The 19,173-nt window shown below is 39.0% G+C and overlaps 1 long non-coding RNA gene across 1 annotated transcript; it reads left to right on the forward strand.

Annotated features, from left to right (window-relative positions):
- The first annotated feature begins 9,200 nt into the window (after nt 1-9,200).
- LOC137018619 (uncharacterized) lies at nt 9,201-11,142 on the forward strand. The gene is made up of 3 exons (XR_010894922.1): nt 9,201-9,246; nt 9,428-9,593; nt 10,825-11,142. It is a non-coding gene; the product is annotated as an uncharacterized lncRNA (long non-coding RNA).
- Nucleotides 11,143-19,173: the final 8,031 nt, after the last annotated feature.

Consider the following 19,173-nt stretch of genomic DNA (forward strand, 5'->3'; position numbering starts at 1 on the left):
TTGTGATTGGTTGGTTGATTGTGGTTGATGGGTTGTGGTTGGTTGGTTGGTTGGTTGGTTGTGGTTGGTTGGTGGGTTGGTTGGTTGATTATGGTTTCGTTGGTTGGTTGGTTGGTTGGTTGGTTGGTTGGTTGGTTGGTTGGTTGGTTGGTTGGTTGGTTGGTTGGTGGGTTGGTTGGTTGATTGTGGTTGTTGGGTTGTGGTTGGTTGGTTGGTTGGTTGGTTGGTTGGTTGGTTGGTTGGTTGGTTGGTTGGTTGTGATTGGTTGGTTGATTGTGGTTGATGGGTTGTGGTTGGTTGGTTGGTTGGTTGGTTGTGGTTGGTTGGTTGGTGGGTTGGTTGGTTGATTGTGGTTTGTTGGTTGGTGGGTTGGTTACTTATGGTTTCGTTGGTTGGTTGGTTGGTTGGTTGGTTGGTTGTGGTTGGTTGGTTGGTTGGTTGGTTGGTTGGTTGGTTGGTGGGTTGGTTGGTTGGTGGGTTAGTTGTGGTTGATCGGTTGGGGTTAGTTGGTTGTGGTTGATGGGTTGGTTTTTTGGTTGTGGTTGGTAGGTGGGTTGGTTGTGGTTGGTTGGTGGTTTGGGGATGGTTGTGTTTGGTTGGTTGGTTAGTTGTGGTTTGATGGGTTGGTTTGGGTTGGTTGTGTTGGTTGGTTGAGGTTGGTTGGTGGATTTGTTGGTAGTGGTTGGTTGGTTGGTTGGCTGGCTGAGGTTGGTTGGTTTTGGTTGGTTGGTTGGCTAGTTGGGGTTGGTTGTAGTTGGTTGGGGTTGGTTGTGTTGCTGGGTTGGTTGTGGTTGGTTGGTGGGTTTGTTGGTAGTGGTTGGTTTTAGATGGTTGGCACACAAGGTCTCACTCTTAAAAATGCTGGGTTAAAAATAACCCAACTTGGGTTAAAAATGGACTAACCCAGCGATTGGGTTAAATGTTTTACCCAACCTGCTGGATCGTTGTATTCAACTTTCAATATTGTTTAACTCCCTGAGGTCTGAAAACGCGCCAGCGCTTTGCAGGATTTTTTTCACATTGCAGCAAAACAGACTTAAAATACTCCGTCATTTCTTGTCATAGAGACATAAGTAATATATCACTTGAAACTATAGAATGTCTTCTTTTATTTGTGTACAATCAAAGTAAAAACACAATGTTGTGCTTTTTGTAAAATAAAGATAACTAACATGATGCGTGATCTCTCCTCTCCCTCTGAACGAAGTTCTGTAACTTATGAATACTAATGACAAAAAAAAAAATGACACTTACGTCTAAAGAAACAATGAAATGTCAGGTTTTAAATCAAGCAAGTCAAATCGAAAACAAACATTCTGTGTTTATGTAATCTGTATGAAAAGAGAGCCATGTCAGAAGTCTGTGATTCAGCTCATTATCCGCTAATGCGGCCACACCCACGGAGCCAGCGCTATTCAGACGCAAATTCAGAGCAATACATGCATTCATCGTCTCAGTTGTGTATAAATTGTCTTGAAAAGTGTTTATTTGGATGTTAAAGCAATGGTTAGCGATCTCTAGAAGACATGCCGTTAGTTCCTAGTTCCTTTTCTTCTTTATATGAATTTGTGGCCTAAAGGTGTACAGAGAGCGCCCTCCGGCTGCAAGTATGAATTGAAAATGATGAGCTGAGACATTATTACAGAGTTTTTTTTTTGTTTTTTTTTACCTGACTGAAAGGCCTCATTAATATGCAAGTTATTTCAGGTCATTATTATGTGATTCTTTTGTCTTCTCAGGTGTAAATGGCCCATTATACATGCAGATTCACGCCTTCGCATACTGTGTTTCTTGACAAAAAGTGTCTTGCAAAAACTAAATCAATATATTGTTTTATATGAAGGAGTAGGCAGCATAAGTTTTACATAATTCTGAAGCAAAAACTCTAGTCTACAACCTCCAAAAGTCTTGTGAACACAGATTTAATATACTTTTTTTGGCCTTATTTCAGTGACTTAAGTTTTGTTTTTTCAATAACCACGCATAAACATTATTCCTTCAAAAATACAAACATGTACATACATGTTCCTCACATATTATTGTAGCCTAGTTTGTGCTGAATACACTGTAATGACACTTTTGTCATTTATATGTTTATGAACAACTGAAAAAAGCACAAATGTTAGGGCATGTCAAAACTTCTCCATGCCCCAAATCAGCCTCAGACTCAAGAGGGTTAAAATTAACCCAAAATAGGTTGGAAATTAATATTTTATAATATGTTTAATAAATTAAAACGTATAAGTTTAATACATAATAATTACACAATAAACATTTGTTACATTGCTTATTAATAAATGTTCCCATTTATTTCAACCGCTGGGTTAAAAATGACCCAGGTGCTGAGTTTGTCCATATTTAACCCAACTTGAGTTGTTTTTAACCCAGACTTTTAGAGTGTAGTTGTCACACTTTGTGTGGTTTTATTTATTTATTTATTGTTTGTGTATAGATACATGGCTTGCCTATAAAAAATAAACAAGTAAATATAAATACTAATTTCATTTATAAACATTTATACTTAAGAATAGTTATAGTTATTTATGTTTATAAATATAGTTAATTGAACACACATTGATCTTTTGGGGCATATTGTTACACTAGATAAAGCAACTGATAAAACAGCAAAAATATAAATTAATGTATAAGTTAACATAAGAAATCAAACATGAAAAAATGTGACAACTTGCCCCAGTCTTTATTATTTATTAGTTTTTAGGAAGTCCTAAAAACACCATTTTGAATAAAGTGTTGAGGTTTTATTGTACACTCAACCATACAATGGTTCTGAGTCTGACATTAAAGTTAGATGGCATAATTCACAAAATTACAATATTTTGAACTGTCTGAATCCAACACAAAACAACTGCTATATAAAATAAAGAGAATATCCTACAAAAACTATTAATTATATTATTTTCTACCAGTGTTGTTTTACAGGAAAACATCAACAAGAGAAGGAGAAAAGGTTGTAGTCTGATGGAGGCTCTTGAAGAGTTGGATGTGTCTGTCTAATGATAGTTTTACTCCAGCGACGTGACACCACATGGTCCCTGCTATTTCAGGTTTGTTGTTTAGCGAGCTGTTTAGCTGCACAGGTCGTGGGTCACGGGTGAGGTATAAACATGCTAGTGTAAACATGCTAGTGGGCGGATGGTGAGATGAAATCAGTGCTGTTATTTCTGCATGGTTGTGTCTGGAAACATGGTATGAGGGGAAGTAAATCAGTAAATGTGTGTGAACCGAGGGCCAGCAGGGGTTCAGTGGTCACGGCTCAGAGCTATAAGCCAGCAGGATTTATACCTGAATCCTGTACAAACTGACCTGCCACAGGAGAGATGAAGGTTATAACATCCCTGCCATTTTTCTGACATCTGATACTCTATCCTTGGAGAAGACTTTCAGTATCCCATTTGCATGACACATGTCACTTGTGCCTGAAAATGCATCATTTAAAGTCATTAATTCTGCACTTTATGCCAAAAATAAATTAGTAGAATGTCTAAAGTAGACTATCGAATAGTGGCCAAAAGTGATGTCAGGAGGGGATATATGTTTTTCAATGACCTTACAGGTTTGATAAAAACAAACAAAATATGAGTAAAATATTATATATATTATATATATATTTTTAAATATATTTAAAATATTAAGGAAAAACTAAACACTAAATTCGGTTAAGGTATTTATCTGACAAAATTCTTTGGCAATTTACAGCTACAGGTTTTATTGTACTATACAACATACATATAACAGTTATTAATATTTAATTGGTTCTCTCTTGTTTTTGCATGTTCATTGCCAAAAATTATGTCCACACAATTTGGCATGTTTCATTGCGTTATTACAAATAAAACAGTTGACTCCAAGCACAACTACGCGATTTGCTTACAAAACCTTTAACACATTTTTAATAATATTTAACTATGTTGACCACTATCACTTTCTGGCCACTATATGGATGCTTCTTTCCTGCTGGTATGTCTTTGACATGGCTGACTTGTCCAAGTGTAGTGATGCTCACAGTGTGTGTAAACCTGGTCCATGCACAGAAGTGTTTTCACAGTCTTAACATGTACAACACAGCTTCTTGTACTCAATTACTCACCTCTCATCGTATATTCTGTGGTTAGTCACTTCTGGATGAAAAGTGATGTCATCTGTATCCTCTCTTCCAGGCCTTTTTACAGGTGTTGAAACAGCTAGAGGGCCTTCCTCAAAAGATGTGTTCGACATGTTAGTACTGCAGCTAACATGTTTTCTATGTAACACTGTTTACTTCTTTCATGTGCCTAATTATAAATCAATTCAATTAAATTTAATTGTATGAAAACATTTTCAATTGAAAAATTAATTCTTATTCTTCGCTGTGGTTTCCAAATGTACTGTGTGGATTGGTGAATCAACATCACCAGCATACTTCTGTCTGGCACCCCACCTCACGACACATGTTGGGCTCAGAGGACAACAGCAACTGTTTTACAACCGTATGAAAAAGTATAAAACACACGCTTTTCATTTATAATATGTTAGCAATAGCCCAGAGCACTGAAAACTACTTAGTAGGTTGTTAAAATTGAATATGTCTGCTCTGATAAAATCTAACTTAAAGGGTTAGTTCACCAAAAATGAAATTCTGTCATTAGTTACTCACCCTCATGTCGTTCCACACCTGTAAGACCTTCGTTCATCTTCAGAACACAAATTAAGATATTTTTATCAAATCCGATGCCTCAGTGAGGGCTCCACTGACAGCAAGATAATTAACACTTTCAATGCCCAGAAAGCTACTAAAGACGTATTTAAATCAGTTCATGTGACTACAGTGGTTCAACCTTAATGTTATGAACGACTTTATTCAGCAATATCTAGTAATGGGCGATTTCAAAACACTGCTTCATGAAGCTTTGAAGCTTTACAAATCTTTTGTTTCTAATCAGTGATTCAGAGCATGTATCAAACTGCCAAAGTCATATAATTTTAGTAAACGAGGCTTCGTTATGTCATAAGTGTTTTAAAAATTTCAACAGTTCACCACTGGGGGGCGTGACTTTGGCAGTTTGATACACGCTTCGAACCACTGATTCAAAACAACAGATTTGTAAAGCTTCAAAGCTTCATGAAGCAGTGTGTTGAAATCACCCATAGATATTGTTGAATAAAGTCTTTATTTTGTTTCGTTTTTGGAGCACAGAAAGTATTCTCGTCACTTCATAACATTAAGGTTGAACCACTGTAGTCACATGAACTGTTTTAAATATGTCTTCAGTAGCTTTCTGGGCATCTGAAAGTGTTTATTATCTAGTTGTCAACGGAGGCCTCACTGACCATCGGATTTTATCAAAAATGAATGAAGTTCTGAAGAAGAACGAAGGTCTTACGGTTGTGGAACGACATGAGGGTGAGTAATTAATGAAAGAATTTTTGGGTGAACCTTTAACCCTCTTGAATAAACAAAAATAAAGAAAATTAGATCATTTTTCTTTCAGGTACCTCGCCGGTGTAAGCTTCATTGCAAATACTTCTACATCACCCTTGTCAATGTAGTCCATAGTTGCAACAAAAATCTATCTTGACATTATCTAGTGGTTATTTTGGGAAAAACAGTGAGGTACTGCACAGTTATTGGGAATAATTGTATAGTACCTCAAGAACTGCACAGTTATCATCTAACTGGTGAGAAACGTGGTGAGAAATTAAGTTGTTGAAGTATTTTACTGATTAATTCATCAGAGCAGTGCTGACATTTCTGTGTGTTTGAGCAGGAGAGAGGAGAGCGAGTGTAAAAACCATGACAATAATTTGTTGTTTTTAATCCTATTGTTTATTATATTTATTTGCTTGGTCAGTGTCGTTGTGGTTTTTTTCTTCTATATATAAAAGTGAGAGATAAAGATTAAATATAAAACAATCATGTCTGCTCCTTTCAGTAATTAACACATATACAGTATAAGTGCAGAAATAAGTATGAATATGAGACACTTATTTTGTATTTAGATGACAATAACAATACAACTAAGTATTTAGGCTATTCATCATGAAAATTAATAAAAAAATAATTACAGTTAATGTGCAGACAAAATGAACTAACAGCTTTAATTTAAACAGAAAGCTGACAAAGTATTGACAGAGACATCAGAAACACATTTAAAAATAAGGCAAGTTTACTCAAATTAAAAGTTGCTGTAATATTTTTAATGTTCTGTAATTGTTAATAAAATATAAACATTAAAAAAAAAAAAAAAAACTGTAATGCTGAATGGCTATAATTACAAATGTCATCCCCAGAAATTAAAAAATTAAAAATAAATAAAATCCAATAAATAGAGGCATCAGTATCAGTGTTGGTCATACTGGCCTTCATTCGTATAACTGTGTTCAACAAATATGTAAAATATACTATCTTAATGTCTTCAGCTGCATTAATTTGGAGATTTAAATGAAACTTTAAAATGTAATGTGGATGTGATTCATCCCAGTTAATTACAGAAAAATGTGCTGTTAATTCAGCACAAGTTTCTGCATATTTCAAAATATCATGTCATCACAACCAGTCCATCTTCTCAGACCAGCTCAGACTAAACTAGTCCCTTCAGGATTTTGTGATGTCTGAATCCTGAGATTCTGCCGGCAGACCAGTACACACAGGAGAGGGTCTGAAATCAGTCTCACACTCAACAAGAAACAAGGAGTAAGCCAAACATAAAGATAAGATGGAGTAAAGAATATAAAACTTAGTGAAATAAAGGGCAGATAAAGCACCAGCAGAGTGAATATGAAAATAACCCAAATATGATGATCTGGTTTTCTGGATGCAGGAGAGTGACGACTGGCACAACATGAAACGCAAGAAAATATTATCCATGTGATCACCGACACAATGAACACAAAATGAACAACTAATGAGTAATAGTTGTACAAAAAAATCTCACCAATAATGATACAGAGAAACACAAGTATGTAGAAAATGATGAAACATGGTGAGGAGAAAACAGAAGCAGTGTACAGTGGATATTTCACTGAGAGAATTCCCTCTAGCGCCACGAGCTGGTTCAGGAGCAGACCACAGGCTCTTAACGGCCATGAATAAAAAAAAAAACAATCTATCCATTTATACCAGGAGAGATCAACTACAAGAAGTTTAACCAGTATGTAGGGACTCAAGAAAAGCTCGAAAATGTCAGTGAGGAGGAGGAGGATGATGAAGGTTGAAACACGGTGTCCATTCTTTCTGTGATGAATTAGATCGGTGACAGACCAAACAAGAGCTGGTAGACCTGCGCACGCACCAATGGTGATGAAGATGGACAATCTGACCCTTATCTGTGGCAGGACAGGAACCATCTTAAAGACAAATGGATACACTGTTAGAAATTACCAGCATTTCACAATAATTAACAGTATTATTTTACAGTAACTTGTTGTAATTAAGTTTCCCTGTAATATCCCAATGAATACCTGTAAAAACTACAGTTTCCTTGGATTTTACAGCATTTAACTCTTATTTTACAGTAAAATCTTGCAATCTAAAACCTGCTGTTATATCACAACAAGGTCTGTAGTATCACAGCAACACAGTGAAAAAAATTAAGGATTTCACAGCATTAAACAGTATTATTACAGTGAAATATTGTATTGAAATATGCCCTGGGAAGTCACATGACATAACCGAACTGTTTGGTTTTGAACTGAAGGCGCCGTCGTGTCCCTCTTCTATTCCGGGCTGAATGAGAAGGTGAGTTTGCATCACTTACACCCATGTTATTTTAATATAATTATAATATTTACTTTCAAATAAACGTTTATCGCATGACACAGTTCACATTTTGTTAGCAAGTGCCCAGAATTGTTGAAAGTTCTCTCACAGCATTTGCTAATAGTAATGACGAGAGTTTCGCTATAATTTTTCATGTTACTATCACCGTTTATAAAACCAATGATGGGACAAACATTACAATCTATGCGTGCACATTTCTGTAATTAGTCAAGGTTATCATAGATTAGCAGGGCTAACCGTTAGCTTTTTAACTTTAATAACTTAGTGATTCAAACGGTCCATTAATTTTTTATTTATTTATTTTTTTTTTTCAGCGGATATCCTAGTTAACGTTACAACAGTTAACATTTTGTTAGCAAGTGCCCGGAATTGTTGAAAGTTCTCTCACAGCTTTTGCTAATAGTAATGTTAGTAATGAGGAGAGTTTCGCTATAATTTTGCATGTCACTATCACCGTTTAAACAAATCTGGTGTTTGTAAAGTTTATAAAACCAATGATGGGACAAACATTACTATTTATGTGTGCACATTTCTGTAATTAGTCAAGGTTATCATAGATTAGCAGGGCTAACCGTTAGCTGTTTAACTTTAATAACGGTCCATGAAAAAATATTTTTCCAGCGGATATCCTAATTACAACATGACTGAGCTAACTGGAGTAAGTCGTGTTCGACAACGGGAGGGTTTTAACACTGGGGTTCCCACTTGTCCTGATATGAATGAATAATAATTGTAAAAGTTTAAAATGCACTTTACATTGAGAGAGCAATCTCAAAGTGCTACAAAAAAACAAAACAAAAAAAAAACAATATATACCACTATAATTTTTGACATATGGCTAAAATTAAATTACGATCAATGATCATAATCTGCATTCAAACTGAAATTCTTATTGTTGGTTGCCTTTGTGTAATTTCTCCTTTTTCTTTCCAGGTCATCAGAGGGTGAGGCTAACTATCCTGTTCAGTGTCAGGCTAAGAGTGAGGAGAAAAAGATTAGGTAGGTGACTAGTTAACATGCACCACAATGTTCAACTGTAAATTTGTTGGCTGTGACCATGTGTCTGAGAATGTGTGTAACTATGTTCAGCACACAAAACAGATGAGGACAGACCATCCTGGATTACTGTGCAACCCCAACCCCAAGATCTGTGATGTTCTGGCCTGCTATGATCCAGACTCTGACAAGGCTGTCTGCATCCTGCTGCTCCTAATGTTGTACTTCAAAGAGCCAAAAGAGAGCTTGATGCTTGAAGTTGATGTAAGATTTTTTATTCAAATATTTAAAATGCAAAATGATTACATTATCAACATTTACCTTGCATGATTTACTACCTCTGACCAATGAACAATATTTATCCTTCATCCTAAATCCATGCTATTGTGTATTAACTATGTTACAGCCATGTGCCACTGCTGTGGACGTCAATACTGCAGAACTCCCCGGCAACCCCTGCTTGATCATTCAAGGTAATGTTACTTTGATCTAGTATCAACATTTCTAACTCATTATTTTGTTTTCATTCTAGAAATCTACATGACCACAATAAATAATATTAATTATAATAAGAATTACATTTGTATAGCCCTTTGTCTCTTAAGCAGATCGCAAAGTGCTCATAACACATAATGTTGTATCTGTTCATTTCAGGTGACATGATGAAGCCGTCTGGATGGCTTATATCCATCGAGGGACATGTCGTGATGGGCCCACACCCTTTCTTTTTACACGGAGTAGTTGCTTTCTTCAGCAGCTATTACGTATTCAACCTTGAGTATCCTGCCGCTGGATCTTCGATGCTGGAGTTCATTCAAAGGTATTTTATAAAGATCACATTTAATCTTGTAATTCACATTATAGTACAGGCTTCCAACTCAATGATTGTCTTGAGGTTGAAAATGCTGACAAACGAGGTACCTGAGGCTAGCCTGGTGAGACCATCCTGATCTCACGAACTCATTCAATTACGCTCTGCAGATCAGTCTGGGTTTTTACACGTTATGCTGACAAATACCTGCCGGTCCAATCACAGCTATTTATTTTGTTTTGGGGCAGGCTATGTGATGATGATTTCGAAACGTGTATTGCGAAACGCGAATGTATTGAATGAAGTAGATTAAATTTTCTTTAAAAGCAGAACAATATGCTCTTAGGCCCTTAAAGGTGCTAAAGAGGATCTTTTCGTCGACTGAGAAACTTTGGTTACTGTTACTGTTACTGAGTTTTTGAAATGAGCGCATGCGTAAGAACAACCCCCCTCCTTTGAAGGAACGCTCCCAAAACTCGTAAACACTCGTATTGGAACACGAGTGTTTACCATCGGCATTCGCTGTGTCGTGTTAGTGGATTCATTATGTCGGACTCACCGCAGGTAACTCATAATCTGCAGTTGTTACTCCTGTCTCCGGACAAAAACATCGCATGCGGCGCCTGTGGAGTGTGGAAAGTTACTGGAGCACGCAGCTGCACTCGTCTCTCACAAGGAACGTCATGGCAGTGATTGACAAGCCAGAGGGCCAATCGTTTAAGCGATGATCGCCTAAACGATTGGCTGATGTTTTTAAGGCCCTACTTCGTGCACAGATTATGTATATTAATATCATTCCTTTCAGTGCACCTAATAAATAGTTTTTTATCAGTTAGTAAAGACAGTTTCAAGTAATATTGCAAAAATGTATAAAACGTAACATCCTCTTTAGCACCTTTAATTGAAAAGGATGTGTTTGTCATACTTTCAACAGGATTTGGTTTCAATTTACCAACTGGCCAATTGCGTGAAGATGCATTTCAGTGGCGGCGCACGTTGATATGGCCTCTTATAGTAGACAATCAACCGCTTTGCCTCTGGCAAACCTAACCTGAAGCACCTTGGCTAAAAATGGCAAAAAACAATTATGGTGAGAGTAAGATCTAACAAGTTTGGATTATAAATCTATTAGGGTTTGATGTAGGGAAAAAGCACAGCAAAAAGCACACCTTGATAAATGCTGTCTGCAATACATACTGCAAGTCTATTTAAAACTGAAACTATCTTTGCTTATTAACAGGTGCTTCCTGGGCATCAATCCTGAAAGAGGCTCAAAGACCAAGAAGCGGACAACAATGAACCCTCAAGTGAGCACCCTTTTGAGGAAACTTTTTGACTTTGAGTGGGCATCATAGTTTTTTTTTTTACAGCGGTAGTTGTCAGGCTCAGTTTTGAGTAGCCTTGTTCTTTTTGTAATTTTTCAAGACAACTTTGCACTACAAGATTTTTACACAATGCTGTTGCGTGTGGACTCATTATAATGTTTGAGACTGAGAGGAGCGCCTGACCCCTTTACGACATTCCTTCATCACTCTCTCCCTTGCTCTCTTATCTTGCCATGAAGGCATCATTCCCATCCTGTCCATTACTGTTATTGTGACACAGCTAGTTGAATAGTTGAATTTTGAACAGGTAGTTGAATTGCAAGTTTGCACAATTTCTCTGCATTTTCTGCATTTTAAGATGGCTTTTATGACTAGAAAGTTTAATTTCTTGAACTCTTGAAGTTCTTGGCATCTGCTGTACATTGAAAAATATTTATTTGTTAATAAATATGCCATTGGGCTAACGTTGACTTTACCTCAGAGTTGTTTGTTGGGGGGAGGGGGTTAATTGTACAATGATTGTAAATTCACAGTAAATTATTGTCAACTTGTACATTACTTTCACAGTACACACTGTAAAAGTACAGGGCCTTGTTGTAATGATGTACAGCAAAAGATTGTAATTCCCCAGTAATGTACTGTAATATCACAGTAATTGCTTTATCATTGAAGCTGTGAAGTTACAGTATACAGTTGTGCTTTTACAACAATGCATTGTAATATCACAGATATAAAATTACAGTAAATTGCTGTGAGTATATTTCACAGTATATTGCTGTAATCCTTACTGTGAAAGTCATGCAAAATTTATCCAATTATTTACTGTAAATTTACAACGAAAAATTTTGCAGTGTAATTATCCATATTCTAGTCTGTCTTTGATCTCTTTGTGATATCCAGCTGAAAATATGTAAATGTTTAAATAAGAAAAATAGAATTTGAATAAATGCTAAGCAACTTTAAGAAGTTACAAAGCTCATAAAACCAGCTAAACATACAACTCTGAATCATCAAAGATTCATGTATTCTAGTCTGTATTATAATCTTTAATGACTTCAAGGGAAAAAACATAAATAAACAACCATGTCTTACCTAGAATGAGCAGTAGAGAATGGAAAGTTTTCACTCTTGCTTGATTTCCTCACTCGTTCTGTCTGTGTTTTTGCTCGTTCTTCTTTTTTTTCTACTGCTGGTTTCTGGTTGTTGGTTTATCTGCTGGTTTGATCTCATCTCTCACTTCTGAGCTCTGACTGTGGTTTCAGTAGGAGAGAAGAACCACATGAATAATCTTCCCACTAAGCAAATTACGTCCAGAAGACGTCTTTTTGAGGTCTTGTCTCAGGTTGAAAAGACGTCCACCGGCCAGAATTAAAGTTTTTATGACGTCTTTTTTTGACGTCTTCTGGACATCCGATATAGACGAACATGCAGAATCACCAAAGGTGAAAAATCACAATTTTTAAGCCACCATCGTGGAGATGAGTGTTTGCTTTAGTTGGGCTCTTGTCCCTTGCCTTATTAATATTAGTTTGTTTGGGCAGTTAACTGAGTCATAACACTTAAATCATCTTTACTTAAATGCATTGAGTCAAATTTTATAGCACCTCTGTAAATGTAGTGTAGAAAAATTAACTCTTTTTCCACCATTGCTGCGATTTTCCATCATTTACGACTCAACGCTTTCCCACCAAAGATGGAATTTACTGGCTATCCATGTTTTCACTGTTATACTGTAGAAGGTAGGGCTGGACGATTAAGGCCTAAAATCAAAACCTCGATTAATTGAACATTTTACACTCAAAGGGTCTCATTCATGAAACATTCGTAAATATACGAGTAAATATGCGAGTGATTTGCGCGTAAAGAGACTTTCCCGAAAACTCTTCTCCTGATTCACAAATACTTCGTAAATGTCAGAAGTGATAGTGAAATGTGTGTGTGTCGTAAATGGGACGCGCATGCACGCTCATTCTCAATTACCATAAATCCCGCCCATTAAATCCGACTGACAACTATATATGGGCATCATATTACGACACCAAACGAAGGATTTTGGACATTTTATAGGAAACAATTTCCATAACAATTAAGGGGCCATTAGTTTGCCCAACCGTATTGAAATCTATCCATTATTTGATTAAAGTGCTCCGTTTGCAGATGCTATTACTGGCTCTCACAATAAAAGTAAAAAGAAAAAACGTATGTTATTACTATGTATAATATTTTTTTCAAAATTCTGTGTGATGTACCTTATTAAGGTGAATTAAAATGCAGCCTTATTAATGAGCAAAACGTTCGGATGTTAAACGCACTATTTACGCGTGGCTGGGAGCAGGTGTAGATTTCTTTCGTACCAACTAACATTTGGAAAATACGAACATTTGAATGAATCCGAAAAATTACGGCAGAACCACTTTACACACGATTTACACAAAAATTCGTTCTGCTCGTGTTTCATGAATGAGACCCAAAAAAAAATAACTTGTTGGTCTAACTTAATTCAATTATGACACCTATTTCCACACAGTTGAACTGATTTATTTGAACTTAAGCTAGATTAATATTACTGATGAGTAAAATTCATCCTAATTGAATGAGATCACACCAGTTTCATTTGACGTATTCTGTGAATGTTTCCTGATCATAATTCATTCTTGTTGATCCAACCAGTGCTACTGCAATTCAGACTGGTGCCCTTGTGCAGTGTTGCTCAAGTTTTCTGCGCTTTTAAGGAAATGGAAAGACCTCTTAGTGTTTAAGTGTTTAATGTTTAGTTATTTTGAACATTTAAAAGAGTTTGTAGCGTATACATTGTTTTTTTTTTTTTTATGTGCGCTTGTGCTTAGGTTGTGAGTAGCTGTTGTACACAGACATACATGTTTCATGACCGTTGAGAATGGTAAAGCTGATGATCATATGTAGACTATGTAAATTGTGTGCTGGCCCTCAAACTAATTTATTTATATTTCTATAAAACCTAAACTACTATAATACTTTTTCATATGCTAAGTGTAACATTTGTAGCATGCAAGTAATGATCAGATAAAGAACTTCTCATCACTGGCTTTAGCATAGTTAAAGCTTGTTGAGAACAACATAGATTTATTTCATGTAGCCACCCAGAGCCTAACCACAAGGTCTACACTTCAGCATAATGGTAACCTCAAAAAATCGACATAACATAAACTCTTTTAAATGTCAAATATAACTGAACATCAAACTTTGAAAGGTATTACCCTTTACTAAAAAACACATTAAACAGCACTTAAGTTCAACATTTACTGTCCTGATCTTTCCCTACACAAAGCATGCTGGGAACTAGAAATCCACTGCCCAGTTTCAATCAATGCAACATAAATGTTTCATGTAGTCCCAACACAAATGGTTTAGGTTGACCTAACATTTTACAAAGTTAATTTCATTTAACATAATACAATTGAGTGCAAATGCCAATCAAGTAAAAAATGTCTCGGGTTACTTGTGTAATCCTGGTTCCCTGAATAAGGGAACGAGACGCTACGGCGAAACGATGTGATTGGAACCCTCTGCGCATTGCGTCGTGAAGCACTTCTGTATCCAACCAATGATGAGACGAGACGTCAGAGGCGGGTGACGTTACGGACCAGGAAGCTATAAAGCACACCCAGAACTAAGAACGCTAGCTTCTGGAATATGTCTGAAGTAAGCGCGCATAGGTATGCCGAGGGTACGGCAACGTGACGTAGCGTCTCATTCCCATATTCAGGGAACCAGGGTTACACAAGTAACCCGAGACGTTCCCTTTCATGGGAACTATCGGCGCTACGTCGAAACGACGTGATGGGAACGCTATCCCAACTAGGCCGTACAGCCAAATACATGTCTGTTATCTTGTTGACAGTACCACTGAACCTGGAGTGGAGTTAATATCTAGATTGTAAAATCTAATAAAAGTGTGCTGGGATGACCATCCAGCTGCATCACAAATATCCAACATGGGAACTCCTGACACCAGGGCCTTAGAGGTCGCCATACCCCTTGTAGAATGAGCCCGGACCACCAAAGGACATGGTTGTCTGATTGCTTTGTACGCAAGAGAAATGGCCTCGACCACCCACTTGCTCATCCTCTGCTTAGACGCTGGGCCCCCTTTCTTAGGGGACCCATAACATACAAACAATTGGTCTGTCTTACGCCACAGGGCAGCTCTGTGAACATAAGTATCTAGGGCCCGGACAGGGCAAAGCAGATTAAGTTTTTCCTGATCCGCACCCCTAAATGGAGGAGGACAAAAGGCCTGAAGTACAATAGGACCCGGAACATTAGTGGGGACATTGGGCACATGTGGAGAGGGTTTCTCCTCGGAGAAAACCCCTTGATCTTGAGCCACCACTGTAAGGGTCTCATATGCAGCAGGCCAAAATGTATCACGTTGGACGCAGTTGCCATCAGACCCAACAGTCTCTGAAACTGTTTCACAGTGAGTGACTGGCCTAACTTTACCCCATTCACGGCTCAGAGAATGGAATTCACACGAGCAGGTGACAGATAAGCCCGCATCGTGGTGGAATCCCGAACTACCCCTAGTTAGTTGGTAATTTGAATCGGAACCAATGCACTTTTCTTTGCGTTGAGCCTCAGCCCAAGCTTTTTCATGTGTGACAGAACAACATCTCGGTGCCGAGCTGCCAACTGCTCCGTTTGAGCTAATATCAACCAATCGTCGATGTAATTCAGTACGCGGATGCCCTGGAGTCTCAGTGGAGCCAGAGCTGCATTCACGCACTTCGTGAAAGTGCGGGGTGATAAGGATAGGCCAAATGGAAGAACCCTGTATTGGTAAGCTTCGCCCCTGAAAGCAAACCTGAGGAACTTCCTGTTAGAAGGATGGATGGATACGTGGAAGTATGCGTCCTTCAGATCTATCGCCACAAACCAGTCCTCGGACTTGATCTGTGGGACAATCTGTCTGAGTGTAAGCATTTTGAACTTTAGTTTTTGTACAGAACGATTTAGTACTCGTAAATCGATTATGGGACGCAACTCTCCATCCTTCTTTGGAAAGATAAAGTAACGGCTGTAAAACCCTGACAGCTTGATGGGAGGAGGAACCCTTTCTATAGCTCCTTTTTGCAAAAGTGTCATAACTTCTTGTTCCATAACCAGAGACTGCTCTGGGGTTACCACTGTGGGAAGAACCCCGTTGAACCTGGGCGGTTGAGAACCGAACTGTATTCTGTTACCCTGTTCTATAATAAGCAGCACCCATTTCGAAATATTCGGGAGAAGTTTCCATTCTTCCCTAATTCTACTAAGGTAACCAGTCTCTCGAGACTGGCCTCTGGTGTTTTTTGAGCACTTGGCTCGTTGGTCTGGACCGACGCACCGGTAGACAAACAAATCAAGTGAACGACCCTCCTCGGAGGATCGGTGGGAACCCAGTGTGCGCCCTGTTGCACACTGGGTGGCAGGGTTGGCAGAACGGCCCCTTGAGGGCACCGAAGAGGCGCTGACACTTGGTGTTTCAATATCAGGACCTCTCCAGAGGGGACTGCCCTGCTACGTCAGGATTTCTTTGAAGCCTTCCGAGAGATAATAATGGTCCTCAGATCCGTTCTACCTCTGAAAGGCCTCACCTGCATTGACCGCCCCGGTCCCCAAGCTCTCTGCGGGAGAACACGGGTGGCCACGCTGGCTTTTTGTTGCTCTCTACGAGCAGAGGAGCTGGCTACCGGCCGAGACTGCTCCCGCCCAGCAGATTAATGTGGCGGGGAAGGAATCTCTGGAAGGCCGCTAACTGTTTACGTGTCTCCTGGAACCTGTCGACGACTGATGACATAGCATCGCCGAACAGGCCCGCAGGAGACAGCGGCACATCCAGGAGGACATTTTTATCTTTATCCTTGATATCAGATAGATTCAGCCACAGATGCCTCTCCGTGGCCACCAGTGCTGCCATAGAGCGGCCGATTGACTTGGCCGTCTCCTTGGTTGCCCGGAGAGCAAGTGGCTTTACGGATTTCCTGCACCGTTTCAAATGTCGCTTCCACGCTCTCATCGATCTCCCCCAGCAGGTCAGCTTGCTAGGCTTGTAATATTGACATGGTATGTAAACAAGCCGCCGCCTGACCTGCCGCCGAATAAGCCTTGCCCACCAAGCCCGATGTTGTTCTGAGGGGCTTAGTGGGCAGTGTCGGGGTCTTGAGGGACGATGCTGACTCAGGCGAGAGATAGCTCACAGGCGTCTCTTCTTCCTGAGGCATCGCCCCATAGCCGTGGTGTTTCAGCCCCGTAATATTACTATATGTGGATGTTTGGGGGCTGAAAATACGATATTGAACTGGGCGACCTCGGTGTGGAGATCGTGAAAAAACGGTAGACCCCGACGCTGTGGTAGTGACCTGGCTAGGAGAAAGCGCTCATCGAGTTTGCTTTTCTGTTTTGTGTCGCTTCTCTCCGCGGGCCAGTCGATCTTGAGCTTATCGACCGCCCGCATCACTACCTCCAGCAGCTCCTCATATGCTGGTGATGAGGATGGCGGTTCCTCATCACCAGGGTCGACGCTTGCTACATCAACCTCCTCGGAGGAAGATACATTAAGCGCCGGTGCCTCTCTCCGGGGGGAAGAAACCGCAGAGCATGCTTCCACCGCCAGAGAAGAGACACAAGGTCTGGCAGGTAAGGGAAGAGATGAGGCAGAGCCCGTCTCAACCCCCTCCACCAGATCCATCTGTGAACCCCACGAATGCAGCCTTCGATGTGCCTCAGCAACAGCGGGAACGGACCCGCGGGGAACACGGGACGCAGCACTCTCCTCGAACAGTGCCCGCCGTGATCTCAGGACTCTCAAGGTGAGCCGTTCACAGTGGACACAGTGGACACAGTTGCGTGTTCGGCTCCCAAGCAGATAACACACATCTCGTGTGTGTCCCCACCCGAGATGAATCTAGTGCAGGGATGCACACACTTTCTGAAAATCTGCTTATCGTGAGCTGTGTCTTTTTGTTTCTCCGCCATTGTTGTTTTCTACACTGAAAATATATATATATATATATATATATATATATATATATATATATATATATATATATATATGTGCTTTATAGCTTCCTGGTCGATGACGTCACCCGCCTATGACGTCTCGTCTCATCATTGGTTGGATACAGAAGTGCTTCATGACGCAATGCGCAGAGGGTTCCCATCAAGTCGTTTCGACGTAGCGTCGATAGTTCCCATGAAAGGGAACTAAAGATTTGTGTTTGTTCAGCTTATTTTATTTAAATAAACTGAGCAAGCAGCTAGAATCATTTTTTTGAGTGTACCTCGATTACGATTAATGAACGATTATTTTGTTTCTGTGTTTTTTTTTTTGCCCTCATAGTTCACTGACAAGGTTTGTACTGTAAATATGATTGACCATTAAAGGTGGGATATGTTTTCCTATTGAAAGAGCGATCTGACATCATAGCTCACTATCAGCAGTTATTTTATCTATGTTCGTAACATTTCTTACAGATTTCTTCCTAGTATAAGGTGCTATTATACATCTTCTGAATCTGTTCAGAACCTCCGGATCAAAACACAGGTGAAGAAGAAGCAGAAACAAGCAATAGAACCAGAGATTAGTGGCCCGCAGACTCACTGAAAATGTCGGAAACTGTTCAGACTTTTATATTCAAACCGAAGTCGGACACTGATGTAGAGACTCAAGAAGAATCAACAACATGTAGAATGCAACAGGACGCTTCTGAACGGTTAGTTGCTTAATTTATGTAGCTGATGTGGAATATCTTAAAGTCATTGATTAGCATATACTGTCATGATAATCTATAAATCGCTCATGTGGGAACTGTTGTAAGATGCCTAAAGAGCCAGAGAATAATTGGCTAATTCATTTGGATCTAATTGAGGTTTTTCATGAAAGGCTTAATAACAGCTTGAACGTCATGAGAAGAAGCTACAGATAACAACTCTCTCAGTGGTTTAGTGGGTTTTGGATCTAATAAACATGTTGTTGGTTTAGATGTAATGATAAGTTTAACTCTTCCTGTCATATAGTTGTAAAGCTCTGCAACTGTTCTTGAGGGGCAATAATTGACACTGTCAAAGGTTGTACATTTACAGTTGTATTTCTGATGCTTTCAATTTTCTCAGTGAAGAAATTTATAAATCATTAGGTAGGAAGTGCTGTCTTTCCACACAATTCTAAAGACCTCTGAACGAGTTTGTCTCCATTTGCCCTCTAGATTACGAGTTTCTTTCTTGATAGCGTGGTTAATACTGTT

This window comes from Chanodichthys erythropterus, chromosome 4 (assembly GCF_024489055.1).
Source record: "Chanodichthys erythropterus isolate Z2021 chromosome 4, ASM2448905v1, whole genome shotgun sequence".
Classification (NCBI taxonomy): Eukaryota; Metazoa; Chordata; class Actinopteri; order Cypriniformes; family Xenocyprididae; genus Chanodichthys; species Chanodichthys erythropterus.